Source organism: Dasypus novemcinctus, chromosome 27 (genome assembly GCF_030445035.2).
Source record: "Dasypus novemcinctus isolate mDasNov1 chromosome 27, mDasNov1.1.hap2, whole genome shotgun sequence".
NCBI classification, from domain to species: Eukaryota; Metazoa; Chordata; class Mammalia; order Cingulata; family Dasypodidae; genus Dasypus; species Dasypus novemcinctus.
In genome coordinates this window covers 15,705,202-15,730,329 of record NC_080699.1, presented here as the reverse complement: position 1 = coordinate 15,730,329, position 25,128 = coordinate 15,705,202, and the positions used below count along the sequence as shown (strand labels likewise).

At 40.0% G+C, this 25,128-nt stretch overlaps 1 pseudogene; it reads left to right on the top strand.

The window, feature by feature from the left end:
* Positions 1 to 1,592: 1,592 nt before the first annotated feature.
* Positions 1,593 to 25,128, top strand: part of LOC101433340 (beta-arrestin-1-like) — a 63,934-nt pseudogene continuing 40,398 nt past the window's right edge.

Genomic DNA, 25,128 nt, shown 5'->3' with positions numbered 1-25,128 from the left:
CCTCCCCCCAATTTGAGATAGGTTTTGCTTCCCTAAAGGAAGGAAAGGAAAAAATATGAAGGGTACGGTTATTTTGCAAGGTTTTCCACTACTCTGAACTAATTCCAAACTCCAGCTTCAAAAGCAGTGAATTGTTTCATTTAATCAGTGATAAAGCATATCCCGCAAAAGGCAGCTCCCTGAAGGGGAGGCTGCTCAGTCACCGTTACCCTGGCTGCCTGCTGTAACAATATTTTTCACTGAACTAAGCATTGCTAATTTTAGCCACGGATTATCTGGAAAGCAAGAAAAGAAATAGATGAAAGGTAATTTTTACCTGAGCCACGCTGAGCTCCTGAGAACCATTAGAAAGAAAGAGATGCTGCTAGAAAAAGCAACTACGTAACTCCAGTGCTCTGGGAACATTTGTCAACTGCTCACCATCAGCACCTGGATGAGGGAGGGAAGTACCAATTCTCTGATTTAGTTGGGAATTGAAACTCAGACGGGGAATGAAAGCCAGGTATCACCCTAGCAACCTTAATTCCTACCAGGTCTCTGGTGGAACAATATTTGCTATAAGAGCTAAGCTATTTTTAGAGGCTGATTTCTGTAAGTGGCCTCAGGGAAGGGGCTTGAGATAAAGATAAGAGGGGCAGGAAGTAACCGTAACAAGGTTACTTTGATTTTGAACAGGACATCAAAGTTAAAAATAGCAATATATGGCCTATCTTTGTTCCATTCATAAAGGTGCATATACTGCTTAATAAATCACCTACCAAGGAGTCATAGAGAGGCAGATACATTTATTATGACTTAAGCTCCACAAGCAACAATCTTCTGGACAAAAATTATTGGCTCTAATTGCATATTGGAAGCGCCCAGGTCCTGGCATCGGAGGCAGGGTAGCCCCTCTGTGAGCTCTGAGGAAGGAGGCACTGGGACCTCAGAAACAGGAGGCGAGGTAGTCAGGGCAGGCCCTGGGAGTACCACCTGGCTGCTCGAGCTGGCAGTGAAGGCTAATGGGTAGCGATTTGCGACATGACCTAGTAAGGGCAAGGTGCTTTCCAGTTCTGCCCAGGCTGGCATCCCCAGGGCTGTGACTGCAGCTCTGACTGTGGGATCTCAGCAGTGCCCAGAAGGCCAGGTCGCTTTCCCTCCTCTCTGAATCCTCCTCCCAGACCCTTCATTCCCACTAAGGTACAGAAAACTAATAAAAGTAGCAATAGCCTGCAAGGAATTTGTGTGTCTCACTAGCGTAAGCCGGAAGCTGAAGAGAAGTAGTGGCAATTGCAGCAGTGGAGGAAGAAAACCTCGTTGACAAGCCTTCTCAGATGTGGTCTGGCCTCGGTACTCGGAAGCCTGATCGGCTGCTGTGAGGGGGCGAAGGAGGCGCGGCCAGGACTCCCAGGGCACGCTCAGGGCCAGGGACACTTCTGACTCGAGATTCCGTCAGGACTCCACAGGAGCAGTCAAGAGTGGAGCTAGACTGCACAGAGAGAGCCTGGGGAGGACCCAGAGGTCACGTGTAGGCAGGTCCATCCATACCCCTGAAAGGACTTATTCCAAAACGGGACGGGCGCCCAAGCTTCTTTCTTGTCCCCAGGTGCCACATGCCAGGACAAACAGGCTCACTTAGTTCAGCTCAGAGAGCGGTGGTGTCAGGGAAGAAACGTGTGCTGAAGGAGATGACATCTGAGCAGGGTCTCGCGGAATTAACAGCAGCTAATCTGGAGAAGAAGACAGAGAAGGTGGTCCAGGGAAAGGAACCAGAAAACACCAGGGTATGGGAAATCACGCCGCAGGGCCCCTTAACCGTGTGACAGGTACCAGGAGCCAAGGAGGGTCGAGAGCGGAGGCAGAGCAGGGCTGCCTCTGGTATTGGATCGCTAACTCCAGCTGTGGTGTGCAGGATGGATCTGAGGGTGCAGAACTGGGTGCAAGTCTCATCATAAACATCTTCCTTTTGGGTCCTCGTTCCTTCCTTTATGGTCTTTTTCTCATCTTAGATGTATTGATATTTATATCGAATTTTTAAACGATAGGAGAAAATGATGATGCTATACTGCTAAATGAAAAAGCAGGGTAAAAACTACAAGTGCAGTTTGAGCTCAACAATGTAGATAAGCAAAGAAAAGTTAGTGGAAAGAAATGTACCAAACTGTAGTCAGGGACTAAGAATTTATCTTAAAATAATCAGAGCCAGACGAAATGGGTTATGTTTAAGAATACCCACTTTTATTTTATTTATAGGTAAAAATAGCAAATTAAATATTTATTAACATGGGAAGGTCAAGAAAATTATAGTAAAACCTAAATATATACTAATGTGTGTAGATTAATACATGCCAAAATGCAAGAAATATAGATAAATGAAAAAGTAGTTTCCAAACAATAGAAAGTGATCCTAAATTTGCAAATGTATAGACTTGTGTGTTACTGTATACATGTGTGTTTATGGGGGAAGTATATATATCTCATTGTAATGAAGAGTGTAAGCTCAAGAGTCACACACTTAGTATAGCAGATATGCCCAACTAAGAAATGTTGGGCAAGTTTCTCAACTCTTCTATGCCTCAGATTTGTTATCCATAAAATGAATATAATAACAGTGTTTCCATCAAAGGATTATTATGAGGGTTATGTAAGTTAATACGTATAAAGCACTTAGAGCAGTGCCTAGCACATTTATGATGTTAGCAATTATTATTAATTATGCAAAAAAGATGTTAAAAAATTCATAGTAAAATATTTTCAGTGTTCATTCTCCAGGCTATTTGTTCTGAGTGATTTGTATGAGCTTTATTTTATATTAAAAATTTCCACAAATGACATGGTTAAATAATCGGAACAATTCTTATTTTAAAAACGGAGTATTCCAAAGGGACAAATGTGTCTGACCCACACTGAGATCGAGAGCTCACACAATTTAATAGAAGGACTCTTGAACTAGTAATAGAAGTCGTGTGTTGACGTACCACTGTTAAGATTTTCCAGATGTATGAAATTTGCCTACCTATAGAACTTCTGTGAGTTTGAGCTTGCTCATATAATGAGCGAGAGTAACTGTATCTTTCCTAAGTATTTTACAGCATTGCTGACAGACACAACAAGATAATGAATGCAGAAGTTCACTGTGAGCTATGAAACCTTGTACCATGCAAAGATTTCTTAAAATAATTCCCTCACTGACTCTGTTTCCTCTACTTCTACCTGCAAATTGCAAATCAGCTCAGTGCAGGGGATTGTGGTTATTGATTAGGTAATTACTGTCGAGTGTGCAGACTTTGGAAAGCAACAGGCTGTCTAGAATGCACTATTATTTTGCAAATCAGCAGCACTTGATTACTGAGAAAAAGTCTGTGCTCTTTTGGATTCTCCATGCCATTTGCTTCTTTTGCTTATTAACAATTATCTGGGAGGTAAGAAGAAAATATAAAGGGGATGAAACAAAAAAGCCATAAATACTGCAGCTTTTTAGTGAAAATGGCATAAGTGAGAGAAGATCCTGAAACTTGTCTTTTTAGAAGGAGATTCAGATCATCTGAAGATTTTATTACTTCTTTGATGTAATACCTGGGCAAAACGTATGTACCCTTCCCACTCACTCAGAGATGAGGTCTTGCAGCTTAAGGCTTAAAAGACGCAGTGTTCTGAACAGGGGTTACAGTTGCAAATGTGATTATAATTCTCATTGCTGTGTTTTGGGCTGAAAACATCTACTCACAAAAGAGTGAAAATATCCCCAATGCATGCTAACAATTCCTTTATATATTACCCTTGCAATCTTATATGCTTAACTCCAGTCTCATAACCACCTTATGACAAATAGCCCTTCACTATAACTCACCCCACTCTTGTATCTCTAAGAGTAGACTGGCATTTCCAGTCTCGAGCTGGAGATGGAAAAGGCCCATTCTCCATGTTTATTTCTTCTGGGGATCATGGAACTTCTCAAGAAGGTCTCAACCACATAGAAATTTGAGAGGTTTGGGGTACAAATAGCTAATGACAATTAGAGTTTCATATCTCTTTGCATTCAACAATATGAAGATGTGGTGTCATGGTACTACAACATGATGACAGTCCAGATATTAGTTTCTAATTACAAATAGCAATAAGCCAACTCATATTAGCTGAAGGAAAATTATGGGCTCACTGCAGGAAGGGCAAGGGATGACCAGAACTCCAGGGGATGTTACATCATCTGAACATTCTCTCTTTCCCACATCTCTTACATTAACACTGTTATTTTCAATTGGTTGTTTCCACAAGTCATATCCATGGCAACAAGCATCATTCGACTTTTCTCTTTAAAGCCTCACAACTGATCTGGATCACTACGAGACATGTGAAGGATGGCAGAAAATAAAGATAGAAGAAGCTAGGGTCCTGAAGACCAAGGAATGATCATGCATGCCCTGGACTGCCAAGCTCCACACTTTTTTTTCTATATGAGTTATGCTTTTTTGATATAAAGCTATTGAGAGCTTGGATTTTCACCAGTTAAGCAGCGTACCTTGTATGATAGGTATAGTGCAAGGCCTTTTCCAGGTATATGGACTATAAGGATAGATTGGGATGGTCCCCACAATGCTAAACACTAAGAGATTTCTGAGAGGTTTCTGTGATGACATTTCCAGACATGAAGGAAAGAAGAAAAACTATGCAGGTATCCTGGACCACTGCTTTCTCTCCTATATCTATCCCCAGACATAAAAAGAAGTTGACCCATAAAACCAGAAAAATGCATTCTGGTGCCTCCTAACCACAGTGTCCACCCAGGAATTACAGGGCCTGTGCTATAGGAGAGGGAGAATAAAAAGTATATGCTTAGAGCCCGGTGCTTCTGGGTTCAAACCTTAATTCTTCCACTCACTAGCTGAATGGCTTTGGACAAGTTATTAACTTCTCTGAGAGATTTTCTACATTTGGAAAATGTAGAGAATGAAACATTTTGGGGGCTTCAAGGAGATTAATGACCCTAGATCTTAAGAGCATCTAAAGTGAGAATTTGGATGGCTATGCAGAAACACTTACCCAGCAGCAAGAAGAACTTTGTCTACCTCTCACTTCTTGGGTACAGAGTCCAAAGGGCAAGTCAGAGAGGAGTTAAAAACCCCAAAGTCTGAGGCCACTTCTGTGCAGACCTTTAAACATAAAAACTTGACATAATGGAGAAACCCCAGATCAATGTACACCAAGCATATATCACCAATAAACCAGAGCACTCTTCTCTCATAGAGAGGATTCAGTAAGATACAGAAGAAAGGAATGATGCTATTTCCCCATCTTCTGAGGATTATGATAGGTCAAAAGTTCCCATTTTATGGGCTGAAGCAGAAAAGCTAGAAAAGCTAGGTAATAGTTTTCCCTACACCTGGCTTTCAGGGTTGGATTGAGGAACAGAAGATATGATCAAATAGAAATATTGTAAAAATTCAGATATTCTTATAAGAAACTCAGAAATCATGAAAGTAATTAACTATAGCAAACTAACCTATCAAAACCAAGATCCATATATCAGTTTGCTAAGTTCTGCTGTCATTTGACTCATTGTTATCTGAGCACTATCCATCAGCCCTCCTGCTGTCCTCATCTCAGCTTGAAAGTTGCATGAGGTAAGGGAAATATAGAGAAAGGCAGTGGGGGAGAGAACGGAAGGGCTGACTTCTTTCCAGTTCATTCCTTAATCTATTGTATGGATGCTCATGGTTGGGAAGAAGAAAAAAAAAATCAGTGAAGACCATTGCTACACTTCAATCTTAAATCTTATATTAGAAAGCTTTCAGAGTTGAAAAAATAAAGGCTTCAATAAAATTCCTAGCCTAGAGAGCTGCACTAAAGCTTGAAAATGGAACTGGATGGCTGAAAATACATTTTGGATTATAGTGAGAATTCTGAATAAAAATGCCTCCATTTTATCTTCCAGTGTCTTAACATCCGTGTAGCTGGCCCAGGACAGATATTTGCAAATTCCCATGGAGCCAAAGTTAGATTCTGAAGTACATCCATATCAGGGGTTATCAAGCTAATATTTAAATAATTTTACTTCAAGAGGAGATGCCGAAGCATTCCAGTTATAACATGAGAATGTAAGGAAAAAAATACTTGGAGAACAAAATGCTACTGCATTTTGAAAAATCAAATTGGGTCTTCACAAATATTTGAGACTAACATATACTCCAAATTCAAGCTGATCTCGAGAGTTAATCAACATAAGACAATACAGGGAGCTTCTATGGATAATGCCTTAAACGAATAGGATTTGGAATGTAAATATTAGGACTTTTTATATGTTGCTTGCTTTGTTTTTCAGTAAGAATAACAACTTACTTATTCAGTAAGAATAACAACTTACTTATTCAGTAAGAATAAGTAAGTATAGCTCTCAACTGATTTAACATTCCTAAAACATTTTTGGTGCCTCTCATGGACCAAGTACACAGCTAGGACAACACAGCTAGAGTAGAGCACATGGTGCCCTGCCTGGCTCTTTGTTAGGTTCATCTGCAGTTAGTGAGGGAACAGTAAGTAGTGCAGGATTCTGAAAAGGCACAAACATACAGGAGCCTATATACAAGGGTCTTAGTTAGAGACCATGAGAGAAGCGCCCCCGCCAGAGTGTGTAGGCAGTGGCTGTCAGAGGGGTCACAAAAGAAACAACCACAATAGCAAAAACATTAGCGGGGAAATGACACACATCCTATAACCCTAGACACAGGTCTGGGAACTTAGCACCTCTGGAGTTTTCCTGAGCCTCAACTTAATTTTCTCTTTTATATAGAACAAGTCTTACAAAATTTCATGTTTAAAATCTGTGAATAAAAGGAGAAAAATTATTTTGCCGTGGAAAAGGGATGATTTCCAGGTGGCGGAGCGTTCACTGGAGTTTTGCAGGGTGGCTCCAGGAGGAGCTAACTTCTTCTGGTGCTCTCGGGCCAGGAGAGCAGCAAGGCCTCTCCAAGGCCGCCAGGCTGTTGGTCTCTCTCCCTGGTTTCTGAGTCACTACCTCTCGCCTGCCTTTGTGGATCTCCCTCTGTGACCTTCTCTCTTGTGGGGTCTTACCCTATGTGTCTCTAGAATATGTGTGCATATTCAATGATTTCTTTCTCTTCTCCGTTTACTTTTCTTCTTTAATTTTCTGTAATATAGAACTGAAAAATACACTTTGTATTTCTTGAATAAAAGAGTGTATTAGACAGCCAAAGGGGTGCTGATGCAAAATGCAAGAAATTGGTTGGCTTTTATAAAGGGTATTTATTTGGGATAGAAGCTTACAGTTACCAGGCCATAAAGCACAAGTTACTTCTCTCACTAAATTCTTTTACCACATGCTGGAGCAAGATGGCTGCCAACATCTGTGAGGGTTCAGGTTTCCTGGGCTCCTCTCTTCCTGGGGTTCATTTCTCTGCGGGATCAGCTACTCTGTTTTTTCCACAAGGCTGGATGTGGACTATCAGGTGAACGGCTCTGTCTCTCTCTCCAGGGCTTGTGCTGTTTCTAAGGAGCCGTCTCTATTCCTCTGTGTTCTTCTTCTGTGTGTTCACTTCCCAGGCTCCAGCTTAAAACTCCAGCATCAAACACTCAAATTCTGTCCTTTGCCATGTCTTTTATCTGTGAGTTCCCACCCACTAAGAGGCAGGGACTCAACACCCTACTGATGTGGCCCAATCAAAGCCCTAATCATAATTTAATCATGCCCAGGTACAGATCAGTTTACAAACATAATCTACAATGTCTATTTTTGGAATTCATGAACCATATCAAACTGCTACAGATAGTTTCTTGAACATAATGTATTTTCTCCCAAATAGTTTTTTAAAAGTTAAAGAAGTTAAAGTGAAATTGTTTAAATTTCTTTGTAGTTAAAAAAACAATGAATCTGCGTTGTCACCTATGTAGAGCTAATTGAATGTGCATGTGTGTGTGTATGTGTGTAATCTGTGTGGGTGTAAAATGGGGAGAAGGGCTAAAGGTAAGGCAAAGACTCAGACTAAAAAACATTCCTCATCTCTGTGTAAGAAGATAGAAGCAATTTCTTTTATCCATCCACTCTAGCTCCAAGTAAGCAATAGAAAGGTAAAGAAAATTTGCTGTCACAACACTGTAAAAGGCAGCATCCTATTGACATGATATTGACATATTATATTAATTCTTTCTTATAAAGGGTTAGTGGTAATGTTTTCAGCTTCACAAGGTAAAGATTTCCTGGAATATTTATTAAGACTTAATTAGTGGATATTGTTCATTTAAAGAAGACATGACTGGATTCTTGTAAGTTCATTTGCTCCTTCTTTCAATATTTAAAAATAATCCTAAGACCGACTAGAAGGTGTGATCATAGGTCATAAGTAAAGTATTTTTTTCTCTCTAATTATTGGAAGTAATTATTGTAAAGCCTTATAACCTAAGCCGCATTTTAATTAGACTCCAGTATTTTCTTTCTGAGGATGGCATCTGGAGAACCATCTGACTTCATTTCCTACAATAAGATGCCTTTGGTAGATTGATATTTCAAAATATACCTCACAATCGTTAGAGGTAATAGTGAAGTTATCAGCACCAAAATTGCCTGTGCTCATCAAAGGAGAGTTATTTTTTCCTGGAACCATCTGTATCAACTATCAAGATGAGAATATGTATATGGCATGATCCATTTCCACAAAAAGTTCAATGGTCTTTGATATAACTGTCAGAATCCTGGGTTTGGTTGCAAACAGGATGAACCAGATCTAGGGCCAGGATGAGGAGGCTAAACACCTACATGACATCCCGCTCCGAGATCTAAACACGTTTCAAGGCTCTCCCATTACTGTTAGGATAGAGATCAAACCTCTTACCTTTATGATATGGGCCCTGGCCAGCTTCTTCTCTCACCATGCATCCTCCCATGTGTTTGTCAATGCCTCAAATATGCCATGCTCTCTTCTTTTCATTCTCTGGTTTTCACCTATGGTAGTTCTTCTGCCTGATACAACATCTCCTTACATTTTTCTCACCTCTCACCCATTGCCTGGCTTAACCTTCCAGTGCCTGTTTATACTTCACTTTCTCCAGGATGTCTCCTCTGACACCCAAAGTCAGAGAATCCAACATTTCCCCTATCACAGCATTTGGCACTGTTGTAATCGCTCGTTTATTTATCTACACCCCTCACTAGATGGCAAGTACTGTGAACAGAATGTGTCCACAATATCTATTATATATTATTGTGTTAAAAGTGATTATCACAAATAAGCTTAAGATCATCTGAAGTGGTACCAACATTAAGGAATTAGAGAAAAAAATTGAGCAGACAGCGTTAAGGTAGATAAGTAGATGGGTCTGGTTCAAAATATAGTACATATTAGATAGATACAGTAGTAGTGCCAGCTACCGGCTATAGATAGATGTCCCTGAGACAGGGAACCTGAATTCAGAGGTCTGGCTTTGGGCTTCAAGTGCCTGGCTATGGGGAGCAACGTTCAGGACCCAGATTCTTGTCTTCAGAAAGATTATCCAATGCAAAGGAGAAATCCAGTCCCTAAGGAATCTGTATGGGTCAAGGTATTAAAATCAGACACAATTACTAGAATCAGTGTATAGTACAAGAGCAAGGTGAGAATACAGCTGTTAGGTTAGTTTCACAAGGTGAGTACAGCCAAGAGCATGGCAGATGATGTGGAACCTAGCAATCTTTGGATTCCCCCAAACTGAGGAAAACTTTTGGCTCCAGAGCCTGGAGAAAAGCTGGGCCTGTAGATAGAGGTTAAGGGGTTCCTATTATAGTTGTTCAAGGGATTTCAGACAAGAGCCAAGGAAGTGATTACTCCTGTCAGGTCAATTCAGTCAGTAAGAAGGCCAACCTGACTTGACCAGCCAGGCTACTTCTATGGCTAATTCACATAGACTATCCATTGGAAGCTGGGGAAAGAAGCAAAGCAAGAGCAGATCCCCAAGTCTGAAGTATAGTTCGTATTCACTGTTTCATTGGAATTTGCCTACTTACCCTAGGACCAAGTTGTTTGCAAAAAATGTTTGTCCTTTTTGTGTGTTGGTACTCTTCCAGAAAAAAACCCAACCTTAAACAAAATAGGCCGTGCAGTCAAACCAGAATTAGGAAATTCATCATGACAACCTAATAGAGAGTATTGTCTAGAAAGCAATATTTCCTAACATTGGATTTAAGTCCTAGAATTGGAATCAATGCAAACCACACATTTGTCCTTACTGTTGATATATTTTCTTGTCAACAGAAAAATGGGGAAAGGGACTCAACAGTCAGACACTAGTTCATTCTGAAAGACTGGGCAGAAAAGGAGCTACTTGATTTAAGAATTCCAAAAAGATTTCCTCCTAGATGGCCAACAATTTGAATGTAAAACACAGCTTTTGTATGTTGAATGCTAATATTCTGTCTTTTTACTAGCAGCTGTGAGAAGAGGCAGATGTTTCTCTTAAAACCAGCAAGCAGGGAAAGGCTAAATAGAGAAAGGGGTCAGGATTTTTTGTTTTACTTTTCAAAGCCTTCATTGCTGTGTTAAGGCCTGTTCAAATGTCTGCTTATTTCAATAGACCTTTGTCAAGGTACTGTCTGCATTTGTCTCACCTGTCCCAGAGAACAGGGGTCCAATAAATATTTGTTGATCATTTGAATAAATGAATGAATGAATCACTGTGTAAATGGAAATTTTCCTGTAAACTCTGGTTCAGAAAGCTATTCTTTCCTGTCCTAAACCAGCAGAAAAGGATAAATCATCCTAGCCGGCATGCTGAGAGCACCAAGGCTCATCCAGAGGCATATGGGTCAGAGGCATGTTCTGCATGAAAGCTTCCCAGATGCCTTCAGTCTTCTTTTCTCTCTTCCTCAAACATTCTTCTCTGCCCTTATTTTAGCCTGCCTCATTTGGAGAATCCTGTGTAAAGGAACGATGGCGTGGAGGAAATAAGGACAGAGAATATGGTACATTGAATTACGTACTCCAATTAGAGATGTTCTTAATCTTTTGTTGTTGTTCTTAATCTTAATCCACATTCCTTTGGATATGAACCCAGTGTAAATAGGACCTCTTGAAGATGTTTTTTTTTTTTTTAAGATTTATTTATTTCTCTCCCCTTCCCCTCCACCCCCCACCCCAGTTGTCTCTTCTCTGTGTCTATTTGCTGCGTCTTCTTTGTCCATTTCTGTTGTTGTCAGTGGCATGGGAATCTGTGTTTCTTTTTGTTGCGTCATCTTGTTGTGTCAGCTCTCCGTGTGTGCGGCGCCATTCCTGGGCAGGCTGCACCTTCTTTCGCGCTGGGCAGCTCTCCTTACGGGGCGCACTCCTTGCACGTGGGGCTCCCCTACGCGGGGGACACCCCTGTGTGGCACAGCACTCCTTACGCACATCAGCACTGTGCATGGGCCAGCTCCACACGGGTCAAGGGGGTCCAGGGTTTGAACCATGGACCTCCCATGTGGTAGATGGACGCCCTACCCACTGGGCCAAGTCCGCCGCCTGAAGATGTTATTTTAAGTTACTAAATGAGGTTAGGTCTTAATCGGGACTGGAAGCTACAGTCAGAGAAGGCCACAGGGAGAGCTGGAAGCTGAAGTCAGCAGGGACCCAGAAGAGAAAGGAGAGTAAATCGCCAAGCGATGGTAAAGTCAAGGAGCACAAAGATTGCCAGCCAGCCAGAATAGTACTGACCTTGAGAGGAAGCAAGCCCCTAGCCAGCCCACTGATTGGGACTTCTGGTCTCTAAAACCATGAGTCAGTCAATTCCCATTGTTTAAGGCCAACCCACTGTGTGGTATTCGTCACAGTAGCCAGAAAAGTAAGACAGAGAGCAATAATAATACCTCGTAAGACTGAGTGAGCAAGTTCTTAGCGTCCATCTCAATGCTTTAGGCACTTAAGCCATCATGAGAAATGGGCATTAGTGCTATGACCACCAGGCAGTTACAGGAAACTGGAGTTTAGAGAGGTTAGGGGACTTGCCGAAAGATGCAGTTAATCAGTGCAGAACTAGAATTGAAATAACGACAGGCTGCTTCTTCAGTCCCCACCTTTAGTCCCAGAGAAACTGCTTTCTTCACAGTTTTGCCTTGGCTTTAAAGAATCATTACCTCATCACTTTGTTGCCAGAGGGGAGAAAAAAATTATTTGAATAGATGGCACTTTAGAAAACTAATTCCAATTGTTCCACTGGATCCTCCTGTTGTTCTGAAGCGATGTAAGGTCAAGTGCATGGGGCAAAGGTATGGCAAATGAGAATCTGATGGTGATCATGATGTATTTTTCAAGCCAGCCCAAGTTGAATTAATGGGCCTGTCAGAGTGTGGGAAAGCCAAGTTTAGGGACTGCAGGGGGCCTTCTAGCTAGGAGGGCCTTTGCTCTTTCACCTTCCTCATCTTGTCACTGTCACAAGCCTCCTTGTAGGCAATCATCTCTAACTCCAGTGTCCTCCCATTTGTCACAAGGTCTCTACTCGCCTGACCATAATGAGCAATTTGCTCTAATTCATGAATAGAAATTGGAACTTAATTCATTTTAGTCACATTTTGAGAAGGGAGATGCTTAAACAAGCTCTTTGGTGTCCTCAACAGGACTATTGAAGGTTAATCGCTATCCAATATGCATACTTGAGCTCCAAACTCCATTCTTGAGAAAATGAAATAATTAAACCACAAGTGGCAATTACTTGCATTTTAGTCAGCTTCTTGCTATAGCAACATTATTAAGTAATATCTTTTCTAAGCTGACATCCAGTTCTCAAATTTCTATTTTCAAATGAGTGCGCTATCTATTAATTTCTGTTAATGTTGCTCAGGATTGGAAATGGAAAGAGGTTAAAAATCAGAAGTCTGATACTTTGTACTATGGCTAATTCTTCCCACAGAGTTCTTTGCTTCAGAAATTGGTCTCTACTTGAACATATTCTAAACGTATAAATGTTGTCTTATTAGAAATATTTCTGAATTTATTTTTAGATAGGTAGCTCTGATATATCCATGTAGAGTGAATGTTTCACAGCTAGTTAAAGTCCTTGTTTTTAAATAGTATTTACTAAGATGAGAAATATTCAGAATATAATATAGATGGGAAAATATATGAAAACTTATGTAGAGCATGGGCATCATTTTCAAAAATATAAATTTATGCGTGCACATAGGAAAAACTATCAGAAAGAAACGTGCCAGGTATCTGTGGATGATGGATTAGATTTTGGAAAGTTTTATTTTATTTCTTCTTAGTGTTTCTGTATTTCCCATGTTTCATAGCAGATACATATTACTTTTACACTATATTCTGTTTATTAATATTTTATGGAAGTGTTTTGTTTAAAATTTAAAACATTATAACACTAAAACAGCCAAAATACCCCTTAAATATCTTACCATTTCAGTCCCTTCCCAGACACTAATATTGTCATTAATTTTTGTGCATAGCAGTTTCCCAATAGTGGCACTATGGACACTTTGGGAAGGATAACTTCTGGGGCTGACTGCCATCCTGTGCACTGCAGGATGAGTTGTAGCATCTCTGATCCCTACCCACTAGTTGCCGGTAGCAAACATCTCCCCACCCCCAGATGTAACAATGAAAATTTCTCCAGACATTGCCAAATGTCCCCTGGGGAGACAAAATTGAGAACCCCTGGAGTATTGCCTTCCAGGCCTTTCCTCTGCATTTACACAAAAATAAATACATTATGCATACATACATATAAAAACATATCATTAAAAATAAATGGTATTGAACTCTTTTCACAAAGATGATGCCAAAAGCAAAGAAGGAAGCCCCTGCCCTTCCTAAAACTGAAGCCAAAACAAAGGCTTTGAAAGCCAGGAAGGCAGTACTGAAAGGTGTCCACACCCACCCACACACACAAAAAGATGTGCATGTCACCCACTGTCCAGCGGCTAGGATACTGCATCTCAGAAAAGAGCCCCCAGGAGAAACACGCTTGACCTCTAGTGCATCATCAAGTTCCCCTGACCACTGAGTCAGCCCTGAGGAAGACTGAAGAGAACAGCTCACTTGTGTTCATTGTGGATGTCAAAGCCAACAGGCACCAGATCGAACAAGCTGTGAAGAAGCTCTGTGGTATTGACACGGCCAAGGTCAACACCCTGATCTGGCCTAAAGGAGAGAAGAAGGCATATGTTGACTGGTTTCTGACTATGCTGCTTTGGATGCTGCCAACAAAATTGGGATCATCTAAAACTGAGTCCAGCTAGCTAATTCTAAATATGTTTTTTTAATCAAATAAATAAATGGTATTATTTTGTGCATATTCTAAAACTTGTTATTTTTAATTCAATATTATGTCTTAGTGGGTACTTTAGGTTAATGCATATAGACCCTATGTGTTATTTCTATAATTAGAAAGAAAAGAAACGTAATAAAAAGTTGCAAAGAAGGAATGTATCTCTGCATGAAATCATAATCCAGACAAGACCCTTAGGAAACCACCATTCTATAATAAAGTTGCCTCTGGGGCATGTTCTGTCCTCTGATGATAGGAAGAGACCCTGAAACTCACTGTGACTGCAAACCAAATTAAACGAAAAGAGTGAAATTATAGGCTGCTCCCTTTAGGCAGAACATAGGGGGGGAAAGATGCAACCCTCAGATACCAGGGACAGCAGTGTAACACTCCTCTGAATAAAGTTGGTCAAAGAATCTGTCCCCCACACATTAATGTCATCTCATCACTTACTATGATCCAATGTCAACCAATATCTTTGCTCCATTTTCTTCATCTAAACAACACTCTAAACCTCCATTTTGATTATTGTAGAGATTCTAGGACCAGTAAAGGCAAGATTGAAGTTCGAGCTCAGAATTAAAGTTTAAAAACAGAATTTATTTTAATTCCTCTCCACCAAGAAGTAGAACACTGACAGTCCTCCAGAAACTCCCAACCTTGGGTGTCTCCCTTTGTCCCAAGTTCAACACTCCTTCCAGAGATGATGATTATCGTGACTTTTCTGATACTCATTTTCTCACTTTTCTTTATGGTTTACTACCTATGTATGCATTCCTAAACAATATGAGGCTTTGTCTGTTTTGAACATTGTTTAAATAGAATCATATTGTATGTAATATTTCTTGTCTTGCTTCTTTCACTCAGTGTTAGGTTTGTGAGACTCATCTACACTGTTGACTATGGCTCTGATTTAGTCATGTTCATTACTATAGGTATGCCACTTCGTGAATGTATCAAATCTATTTACAAATTCTGCTCTTCGTGGGTATTTAGATCTTTCCAATATTAGTTATAACAAGAAATTCTGCAATGCACATTCTGGTTCCTGTTTCCTGCTACATATGTGCATGAATTTCTCTCAGATGTGTTTCTAGAAGTAGATTTACTGAGTCAGAGTGTGTGATGTGATTTGTTATTCCTACAGAAAAGTTCCCATTGCTCCGCATCATCACATTGACTTGGATGTCCAAAGCCATTAAATGCAGTTGGGGTCTTTCAATACTATACAGTGAAATAAAAGGACCTATGAAGATGATAGATGGCATAAAGGCCCTTGAACTAAATGAACGGAAGATGACGTTATCTGAATGAGTTCTTTCCCACCCTGGGTGACGTGAGGCCAGAGGCACCTGTACAAAGCCCCTGCAGCTGTGCTCCAGCAACCCTTCAGGGAACCTATTCTAAGTTCCTAAATTCCTCCTCCTTCATCTATTCCCAACCCTCTAGATTGCATCTGGTATCTCTGGTGTCATTCTGCTGTCTCAACTGGTTGAGCCTCTCTGCTCAGACCCTTCATATGACACAAGTGTTGGACCAACTGATGGACTTTCCAATCCAGTCTTCCTCCTGGATGCTTACCTCAAAGCTTTAAATCAATCTTTCAATGGCTCCTATTACTTTTAGGATAAAATTACAAGTTATTTAATATAGCTTACAAGACTCTGAATGATCTTCCTCTGGCTTAGGTCTCAAGTTTTAACTTCACAATTTCTCCTCTTAAAAGTCATGCTCTAGTTAGTCTGAACTTCTTATCAGAGTCTAGAAGACTCTTTGCTATCTCTTGTCTCTAGGAGTTGGACATGCTGTTCCTTTTCCCCAGAATACTTCCCTAAAGGCTTTTTCTCTCAGAGCAGTCATAAGTGTTGTTTATCAATATTCTGGCATTTTCTCCACCCAGGCATGGTAGGGTTGCATTTCCTTGCCACATTTTAATTAGGCATTGCCATATAAATATTTAAGACTAATGGAATTTGAATAGAAGTGACATATATATAAGTTCTTGGTTGAAGATTTAAGATCCAGGGTATAATTCATTGAATCTTCTTTGTTTCTGTTTCAGCAAACATGGAAGAAGAGTAGGATTCTCCCTTAGGCTGAACCTCTGGGTATGACCCATGATAAACAAGTAAAACAAGTAGGTAAGAAACCTTTGATATTTTTAAGCCACTGAGATTTGGGAATTTTTGTTACTGCTGCATAACCTGGTTTGTTCTGTTGATAACACTACCCTGCCCCCAGCATAAATGTACACAAACATGTTTTTCAAGTTTCAGCTTGGTCCTCCTTGACCCATTAAGTCAGGTTTAAGTGACCACCAGTGTGCTTCCATAACAAGCACTGTCCCTTTAATGTTAAAGGCTAGCCTGTATTACACTTGCTTATCTGGTGATGTTTTCAGTGCCTTCCAAATGTGAATGCACATTCCACTCACCAGGATTTTATTAAAATACAGATTCTCATTCCATAGGTCTGGGAAGGGGACTGAAATTCTGTATTTCTAACAAGACCCTGAAGATGCTGATGCTGTTAGCCCTAGGACTATAATTTTAGCAGCAAGGGTCTATCTTTTCCCTTAACTGAAAAGCTCTCTGAGGGCATGAAACATATTTCATTTTGGTTGTGGTATATCTTATACCTATATGGGAAAGGTTACTGGCAGAAAAATCAGTGAATGAAATCAAGCAGACAATGGGGAACAAGCCAAAACAATTCCTGAATCTGAGGGCAGGGAGTGGCAACAGCTCTTCTCTGTTCTAATGGTGGTGGTGGGGGATTAGATCATGCCAAGAGCAGGCACATAAAGCAGGCATGATGACTAGGGATGATTGATTTGACTCAGTGATTAAGAGGCGGCTATGGAGTTGCAGAATTGGAAGGAATGGAGACAGGAAGAAATAATCAGTTCACTTCCTGACACAGAAGAGAAGGGATTTCAAGGAGTATTTTCATGTTGAAAGGTATACATACTAGCTGTTAGTTTTTGACACATTAAAGAATAGTTATTTTGAGAGTTTTAGATCAAGTTTCTTGAGGTGTTGCAATATTTGTTGTAATTCTGCTTATTAGCATGAATGAACTACCCTCTTCATCCCAAGTCATACAAAGACCCAAAATATTACACAAAGGAGAACTGAATGAACCGGATATGTATTTGGGCAAGGAGGCAGGTGGAGAGAGCAAACTAGAGTTTCAGTAGGAAGACTAGGGTAGGGACGGAGCACATACATTTTGTATAATTTCAATCTTTTTAAATTTATTGAGAATTGTCTTGTGATCCAACATATGGTCTATCTTGGAGAAGGATCCCAGAGCACTTGAAAAGAATGTATATCCTGCTGTTTTGGCATGCAATGTTCTAGAGATGTCTGTTAGGTCTAGATCATTTATCATATTATTCGAGTTCTCTGTTTCTTTCTTTATCCACTGTCCAGATGTTCTTTCCAATACTGAGAGTGGAATTGAAGTCTCCAACTATTATTGTAGAGACATCTATTTCTCCCTTCAGTTTTGCCAGTGTGTGCATAATTATTTAGTATAGCTATTTCTTCTTGGTGAATTGCCCCTTTTATTAATATATAATGACTGTCTTCATTCCTTATAACAGTTTTGCATTTGAAATCTATTTTGTCTGATATTAGTATCACTATTCCAGCCCTCATTTGGTTACTATTTGCATGGAATATCTTTCTCCAACCTTTCACTTTCAACCTGGTTATGTCCTTATGTCTGAGATGGGTCTCTTATAGATAACATATGGATGACTTATATTTTTTTCATCCATTCTATCAGTCTATGTCTTTTGATTGAACAGTTCAAGGCATTAACATTCAATGCTATAACTGTAAAGGCATTACTTACTTCATCCATTTTGTCCTTGAGCTATCTGTCATCATATTGTTCTATTATCTGTCTTTTTACCCTTTAATTTATCCTTTCTAATAATCTTCATTTCTACACTCTTCTCCAAATCTCTCATCCTTGATTTTTTCCTTTCAATCTGCAGCACTCCTTTTATTCTCTCTCATAATTCTGGTCTTTTGGTAACATATTCTATCATTTTTTATTTGCCTTTGAAGACTTTGAACTCATCCTCATTTGTGAAGCACAGTTTTGCTGGATACAGAATTCTTGGCTGGTAGTTTTTCTCTTTCAGTGCCTTAAATACATCATACCACTTTCTTTTCACCTCCATGGTTTCTGATGAGAGGTTGACACTTAATCTTAATGAGTTTCCCTTGTATGTGATGCTTTGTTTTTCTCTTGTTGCATTCAGAATTCTCTTTATCTCTGATATTTTTCATACCGAATAGTTGGTGTCTTGGGGTAGGTCTATTCGAATTTATTCTGTTTGGGGTGCACTGCCTTTCTTGGATATTGATATTTATGTCTTTCATAAGGGTTGGGAAATTTTTGGAATTATTTTCTCAAATATTCTTTCTGCCCCTTTTCCATTCTCTTCTCTTTCTGTTCTCCTGTTTTTTCCAGTTCAGATGTTCTGTCTTTGAAATCACTAGTTCTCCCTTCAAGCAATTCAAATGTGCTCTTATGTGCCTCTTATGTATTTTTAATCTCATCCATCATGACTTTCATTCCCATAAGGTCTTTTACTTTTCTTTGCAGGCTTTCAATTTTTTTTTTTTTGTGATCACCCAGTGTCTTCCTAATATCCTTTATTTCTTTAGTCATATTTTCTTTAACTTCTTTGAATTGATTTGGGAGGTTTGCAATTATCAATGATTAATTTTCTTAAATCTTATATCTCTTCAGGATATTTGGTTTGTTCCTTTGGCTGGGCCATGTCTTCCTGTTTCCTAGTATGGATTGTAAGTTTTGCTGATGTGTAGGCATCTGAATATGTTTGTGAATTTATTCTGATGGCCAATTTCCTCTCTTGTCAATTGTTTTATTTTCACAGCTCTTCTTTGATATTTGGTTCACCTTATTCTAAGTCTTTAAAATTGCCCATCTTAATTTATCAAATCAGACTAGGGACTCACTAGTATGGCACAGATTCTCCTCCCAGGGGTTATGATACAGAGAGAACCAAAACAGTTTTTGTCCATGGAATTTCCAGACTGGTCAGCCAATGGTTCTTGTCAGCATACCTTTCCAAGGAGGTCTTTTAGTCTCGGCTTTCCTGTGTTCCTGTGTTGAATCTCTAGAGCCAGGATTCAAAGTGGGCTCTGTGGGCTGAATTCACTGAAGAAAATCCCATCCTGCTCCCTCCCCCTTTTCCCTTGAAACAGTTGACAAGGAGGAAGATGTCATTTCCCTTCTCAGTCAGCTGCAGTGAATCAGGGGTTTTACCCCAGCTTAATATCTTGAGGGTAGGGGGAGTGAGCCCTTCCTGGCTGCCACAGGAGTTTGGTAACTGAGGCTTATTGTTTCCTATTTTTTGTCTCTCTATCTCTCACCCTCCTGGGAGTTGTGTAGCACTGTCCTGGTCTGCTAACCCCCAAAGCAGGTACTTTGGACAGCTTTTGGCTCTTTCTCTTGTTTCTGTGATACAACTGAGCATTCACTTTTTAATACTGATAGACATTAAGACATGGGGAGATCAATCCTCAGATCTGTTAACTCTCAGAGTGAGGAGAAAAGGAGGATGATTTTGCCTGTTTGAGTAAATCAGGACTTTTTGCTGTTTATGCCAGCTAATGAACATTGACCTTGGACAAGACAATTTTGGTTCAGACTGCAGTTTCTTCAACCTTAAATTGGAGTTACCAGACTAGCTTATTTCACAAATCCCTCAAGTCCTATGTCTGCTGGGTAAGAAGTGTTTCCATTGCAGACATAGGTATAGGGAACCATGGCAATTTATTTTTTTTCTCTCTCTCTCCCTTCCTTGCTCTTCTCTCTCACTCTTCGGGAAGAATCCTGGATCCAAATGCTTCCTGGTAGATGTAAGAAATGACTTTCCTTCTCAGTACCACTAATTCTTTTTCTGCATACAGGTGTCCATAAAGCAAATGTCTTGTTTGTGAGTAGAAAATAATTGCTGGCTCTTAAAATTTGCTTTTAAAAAGAAGTTTATCTTCCAGAATGACACACACAGAATGTGTCACACTGATTTTCTTGGCGGTACACTAAAGTGCATGGTGGCTAGTTCCCGGACTGGCCCTGGGCTATATCTGCTGGTATCACAGTGGGACTGCCTTCTGGAAGCTGATTTATGTAGGATAAAACAAACCCTGTAAACATCAATCAGGCAGGATTGGAAAGATTTCAGCTTTGATTGCTCTGTTAGCCAGTCTCTCCCTCTCCCCTTATCCCTCCCCATTTCTCCATTTTCCCTGAACCCCCTCTCATTTGCACTCTCACCCTCTTTCCTTCTATTACTACCTTCTAATGTTAGTGAGTATCAGAATGAATTAGGAAGTGTTTCAGCAAAGGGGAAAGATATCCAGTGTCATTTTTTCTCCTTCCTTCCATTCCCTCCTTCCGTCCCTTCTTTTTTCCCCACCTCCCTCAGTCTCCTTCTTTCTTCCGTTTGTTTTAAATACCATGAAATGAAACAAAGCATGTTTGCGAGCATAGCAATCTTTTCAAATAAAGAGAATCTCTTTAGCTTCCATATGGTTTTGAAGAAAAGACAGGAGGTTGCTCTCTTCCTTGGAGTCATGGGGCCTTTCAAGTGGCTGAGAAGGGGCTAGCAATTAGAGAAGCTGAGGTTCTTCCTCCAACCTGCCTCCCCTGCCTCTCTTCCCATGAGCCTTTCTGCCCTGCTTTCATTTCCCTTCTCCTGCTCTCTCTACGTGTTTTATTTTTCTCCTGGAAATCTTAGTTTTTCTCACCTGCAGGGATTTTTGGTAAAGACGGAAATTACTAAAGGCTTTTTAAAATTGGTTGGTGTGAAAACAATATGCATTGATAGGAAACATTGTGTAAAATAGCTCAAATTGTAGATGTGAAATACTGTTCAGGTATGATGATTGGGAGTATTTAGGAGAATTGGGAACCCTTTTCAACAAATTAAAAGGAAGAAAAGGTGCTTACATTGTTTCCCTTATTTTATTCAACCTGCTAGCTCAAAGCCAATAAAGAGCACACATTTATGAAACTAGATTTGATAGAGTTTGCAGCCTTTTAAGGTTGCTTCCTCATGAGCTATTATTTTTCAGAATATCCCTTTTCAAAGAAAACTCAAAGTTTGCCTATGTATATTCAAGTATAACCAGCATGGGAAGCCAAATCATGAATTTGCCTTAAGTCTAAGCACAGAGTCTTAGTACCTGAATTTTGAACTCTAATTTTTTCTGCAACATTGCTTTTCTCTGAGCCTTTCAGATACTGTTTCTTAATGACCTAGACAAAACAACAAGGATTAGATAGTATTAGGAAGCGGGATAATAGGGTAGCAATTTATTATTGTTCACAGTCCACTCTTCTCCAGCATGATTTTTAAAATCCCATTAGGAGTGGTTTTTTTGTTTTGTTTTGTTTTTCAATCTTAACAGTGGAAACCATTTCATCCAAATACATGAACCATTTTCAGAATATAATTCATTTTTTCCAAAGTAAGAATTCATGCTTAATAAGAAATACAATCTTAATTGCATTACTATCAATGGTACCTATTTGTGATGAACAAAGCGTACAAAAAGTAGCAAATTAATACAAAATAGTGTTGCATGTCAGTTACCTGCAGAATGAAATGAAACTATTTGCTGTTAACATTTATTGAAAGATTACTCTATATCAAGCCCTGTGATAAGGGTTTTGACTTGCGTTATCTCATTTAATATTCAAATAGATCTCTGATGGCAAAGTTCTGTTAGTGTCCTCTTCTTATAAATGAAGAAATGAAGGTTCACAAAGGTTAATTAGCATATTCAAGGCTTTGGATTCAGGACTGCACAACTCCAAGCTCATGCTCATGTGCAACATAAAGATTAAGCTCAACAATTCGGGTTTTAGAATTTTGGGGTTTCAATCCCAGATCTAGCTCAAGGTCTAGTTGAAACCATTTTTAATCTCCCTGTGTATCCCTTGATTTTGTAATTAGAAGGTAATCTATAATAGTAGCTACTTTGTGGAAGTTGTTACAATGATAAAATGAAGTAATAATGCAAATCACTTGAAATGAATGGCACTTATGTGCTCAAACAACGTTAGTTATTACTATTCTTTATTGTCCCCATTTCCCTGCTGCCTGCTGCTTCCAGGGAAAAAACCCAAGGTCTTTTGGTTTTATTTTGTGTTTTACTTTTCTTCCTCAGCAAAGCACAAAAATGACAATTTTAAAATAAGCTTGGGTTGGAGAGACGGGAATTCAACAAAGCCTAACAACAACTGACCACTCACAGGCTTCCCAACATTTTGATAGTCAACCTTCCCTCCACTGAAGACAGCCACTGCCGAAGCTAACCTGACTCAAGCAGACCAATGCCATCTGACATCCCCCTGCCACGAATGGGCTACCCCACCTTGCCCATCAGTACCCCTGGAGCTGGTAGGGCCTTCCTTCAGGAGGCTTTGATGGCTGTCATTGAAGTTCTGAGGAGTTATCGGCTGCCCTGAGACTAGAAATGAAAAAGACCCATGTAAAGGAAGAGGGGATGAGAGGGGCTAAAGCAAAAGGGAACAGATGAGGGACTAAGGATGGTTAAGAAACAAGTTCATTTGATTCTAAGGATAAACCCATCTTCCTCCCTCCCTCCTTCTCTCCTATTCTTCCTTCTTTCCTCTCTTTGTCCTTCCTTTTTTTTTATTTTTTTATTTTTATTTTTTATTTTATTGACTTTTTAATAATATTACACAAAAAATATATATATGAGGTCCCATTCAATCCCACCCCCCCCCCCACCTCTCCCCCCCCCCACCTCTCCCCCCCCCCCCCCCCCAGCAACACTCGTTCCCATCATCATGACACATCCATTGCATTTGGTAAGTACATCTTTGGGCACCTCTGCACCTCATGGTCAGTGGTCCACATCATGGCCCATACTCTCCCCCATTCCATCCAGTGGGCCCTGTGAGGATTTACAATGTCCAGTGATTGCCCCTGAAGCACCATCCAGGGCAGCTCCATGTCCCAAAGACGCCTCCACCTCTCGTCTCTTCCTGTATTTCCCCATACCCATCAGCCACCCTGTCGACTTTTCCCAATCCAATGCCACCTCTTCTATGTGGTCTTTGTCCTTCCTTTACATTACTTGAGACCCTACTTTTATTTATGTCGATTTTGTTAATGAGGAAACTGAGATCTGTCACTCGCTCAGGATCACATGGTGTGGAGAAATGAACCAAGTTCTTTGCTTCTTCAGCCCTTTGTCTTTCTGCTAGACACTGGCCTGCCTGAGAGAGGCCTGGGGGGCCTGGTGGAGAAGGCAGAGGCACAGACGGGAGGAAAAGATGGAAGAGAAGTGCCTGCAGCAGTCGTGGAGGCCACTCGATGTCTTTGGATCATAGTTGCACTCTCCTGCCCTGGAAGATTGTTTACTTTTTGCCTTCCACTTCAAGAAAATGCTGCGCTGAAGATCACCAGGGCTACTGCCTGCCTTTCCTTCTTTTCTGCCAGGCAAGAAAATCTCAGTAGTTTGACAGTTGAATTTTCAGACAGTAATGAACTATATTGCCTCTGTGAGGACTGGGATTTTTCCTAAACTACACAGTTTGCTGCACTTTGCAGGATTTGCAAATTGTGAAGATAGGAGAAACTTCCTTGGGGACTGATTACATTTTTCAAAAATCTGCTTGTTTGTATTATTAATTCTCAAGGAAGCAAAAACGTCCTTTCTCTAACTGAATATGGCTCACGGCTTGTAGGTGAGATTAGGCTACTAGAATTATAAATGCTTTCGGCATTTCCATTACACCTGTTGGACCAGTAGGTATACAAGTTTGAGTTAAATGTATAAAACACCAGGCTCTGTCTTTCACAGGGTGAGGACTTTCCTAAGGCCCTCTTCTTCCCTTACCTTCCCCTAAAATACATTATCCTCTGTCATTTTTCCTGAGAACAAAAAAAAGGACTTGTCAAGTAACCATCTCTAAGTGCTAGTTATTTCTATCTAGTAAGACTTGCAACAATTTTGCACAGATGGTGTTTATGTGTTTGTTTAAAATGGTAAATATTTTTATAATTTGATAAATAAAACATTAGCAAATAGCTTAGGGATACATCTACAAGGAGATTGAGTGAGATAATTAAAGATGATCGATCAATGATGCATGTATGAAGAGTTCAAGTACACATGATTATTTATCAAATAAACACTTAAAAGCAATGGCAGGAACCACTGGGATGGAATGCTAGCTTTCCTCTTTGTATTCAAAGGCTTTAATAGCCCTTCTGAACACTGAAGGAGGAAGCACATCTTAGTTATGGCCAAGAAAGGGAACATTTACGAAGCAATTTCTCCTGATTAATGATTTGAAGCAGCGAGGTGTTTCTGATTTTTAAAAATTCCAGCCAATTTGTCAGTACAATGTTAGAAGGAAAAAAGTTTCTCATTTGATTTCATTGGATTAACACATCCTGGGAATGACAAGTAAGCTGCTATTCCCCAAACATGGAGAAGGCAGATGCATGCAGAATAGCTGCTTAATAGAAGAGCTATCGTTTGTTAAAAGAAATGTCTGCTTACATTTCCTTGGGCTCTTGAGGAGTGGGAATAAGCCAAGCATAACACCATTTGTTTCTGTAGCACAGCTACCATGCCATAAACAACGAAGGTAGAAGTACATATTTTTCTGCTTTTCAACAAGAACACATTCCCATTTAATTCCCTGTTTACAAATATACTGTCCTGGGTTGGGTTTCTCAGGGATCTTTTCCTTTTGCCCTAATCAGAAAGGATGAGGCCAAAGACAATTCCAGTGCTGCCCTGACCCTGCTGGAGAAGTTGCTGATGGCTTAACTTAGTTTATACTAAGTGGTTATGAATATGCATCTCATTCTGTTTTTTG